Raw genomic sequence first — 2210 nt, 5'->3', positions numbered from 1 at the left:
AGAGGAGCATCTTGTGCAGAGCATTCTCCACGCTATACACAGCAGTGTCGATGACGTACATCAACCTCTGCGTCAGTGGGTCATGGTTAATGGAGGCATTGGGAGGAGTGAGATTGCTGCACTCCATGCATGACTTCTGGAATGCTTGGCACTCATAGTCCGCCTCTGCACAGTGCTAGTAGAGTTTTCTGTGGAGTGCTGCTTCGCTTGTACTGCCATGAGTCCAAGGACGTTCCTCACATAGCCCTCCAGTCCTGCTATTGGTTGACTCTTGACTGCAAGGCCAATAATGGTGCCAATATTTTCTATACCCGACATCTGGCGAATTGTGCTGGGGAGTGAACATCCGCTGCTGGCGACCCAAACCATTTTCAGTTTAGTCATCAGAGCCACAGCCAAGAAGGCTTGAGCCTGATCTTCCGATAAAAAGAGGACAACCACGCTGACATTAGCAACCCAGATCTTTCCAATTATCTCCTGAGAATTGTTAGCAGAGTCTGCAGAAGCATCACTGGGGAGGTAATCTTCATATGCAATGCAGATCCCAATGTCACTGGCTATGAGGGAGAAATGGTAGAGTCCATCCTCGTCATATTCATTGCTGCTTCCCAAGACTGCGATCCAGTTGCATCCCAGTCTTTTGCAGAGCCACATCATTCCCCGGGCCTGGACTGCATCACTCGGCACTGTCCTTAGAAGTGACGGGAAGTCCTTGTTGTCACTTAGCATTTTGCAAGAAGCTGCAAAGCTTATCTTTGTACTTGAACACCGAGGGGCCAGAAGGCCTGCTCCATCTTCTCAACTGACTTACTCCTGTAGTACCAGCACTGCCTGAGACTCACAAGCCTTCCTTCTAGTCCCAGGTGTGCCCTCCACAAGCTTCTGATCCTTGTCTTAGGCATGGATGCTATTCACAGTCCTCGAGAAACGCTGGGCACGACCATCTCTAGCCTTGGCTAGCCACAGAGGCAAGGCTGGCTGTGGCAAAAGTTCAAGAGACCATGTCCGGGGTACCAACACTTCCCTGAGAGTTTCTGCGGCCTGGGCAGCAACCATTGGGGTTTTCTTCCCAGATTCTGTCGGCGTCTCCAGAGGATTCGCTTGTAGGCCAGTCTGTTTGCGAATATGCTGCACTTCAGCTTCAAAGGCTCGGGAACGCTTCTTATATGGTGCCTGTAACTGGAATTGCTGGTGCCCCTGGGCTGTGCCCAGCTCCTTGAAGCTTGGCATCCTCTGAAGAGATTCCTGCAGCTGGTGGAGCTCATTCTGCTGCTCCTGCGCACTGAGCAGCTGAGAGCGGACCTCTTCATGTGCCTTGCGAAGAACGTTACTTTCTTCCCTTAGTTTCGATATCGTATCCTGCAACATCAGCACCTGTTTCACTTTCTCCAGCTGCAGCTGTGCATATTTCTTGTTGTGGCCCTCCAATGCTCGCCGGTTTTCCAACTTTAGAGAGCTATGCTGCATCTGCAAGTCCAGGAGCTGCTTCTTCACTTTTTCATGCTGGTTCTTCAGGATCTTGTGCTGAGAGGTGAGGACACCGTAGCGGTTCATGGCGTCTTGCTTCTCTTTGCTCAGGACTTCTTGAGCTTCTAATTTATATACTACAAAATCTTCTTTGGTCCTCTTATGCTCCTCACGCTCCTTCTGGAAGGACTGCTCCAGCCTGGACCAGTGCTCGTGTACCACTTGCAGCTGGACAGAGAGCGTCTCCTGCTGCTGCTTGAACTTGAGGGACAGGTTCTCGGAGCTGTGCAGTTTCTCCTGTAAGTGCAGGTACCGGTAGACCACAGACCCCAGGCACATCAAGGCCAGCGAGCATAAGCCTGTCTGCAGAATCCCCTTCTGCCTGCGCCATCCACAGGCCCCGGGTCCCATGGCCGGAGAGCTTGGTTCCTCGTCAGCCAGGGCCGGGCCCTCGGACTCCTGTTATCATCTTGACCTAATGTCCGACTAACAGTCTCAAGAGACGTGCGCGGCAGATGTAGCCTGTCTCCGCGTCAATGATTCGAAATATGACGTTATTGTGAATTCACAGCGCCTCACTGTTACGTCAAAGCGCTTCGCGACCCATACGAGTATCAACCCTGATGTCTAGTATGTCCGCACCCTGAGCAGTGCAGCTTTGTCATCCTGTGTGTACAGATCCCTGCACGTGCTGTGAGCCTTTCCTGGGCACGCCTGGCCGTTCTGAGCTCCTCCCGCGCGCC

The 2210-nt window shown here is 52.4% G+C and overlaps 1 pseudogene; it reads right to left on the bottom strand.

Annotated features, from left to right (window-relative positions):
- Positions 1-749: 749 nt before the first annotated feature.
- Positions 750-1878, bottom strand: LOC146821479 (Golgi integral membrane protein 4-like; annotated as a pseudogene).
- Positions 1879-2210: the final 332 nt, after the last annotated feature.

The sequence above is a fragment of the Triturus cristatus genome, chromosome 6 (genome assembly GCF_964204655.1).
Source record: "Triturus cristatus chromosome 6, aTriCri1.1, whole genome shotgun sequence".
In the NCBI taxonomy this organism is placed as follows: Eukaryota; Metazoa; Chordata; class Amphibia; order Caudata; family Salamandridae; genus Triturus; species Triturus cristatus.
The sequence above is the reverse complement of the archived record's forward strand: the minus strand, read 5'-3'. Positions and strand labels throughout refer to the sequence as shown.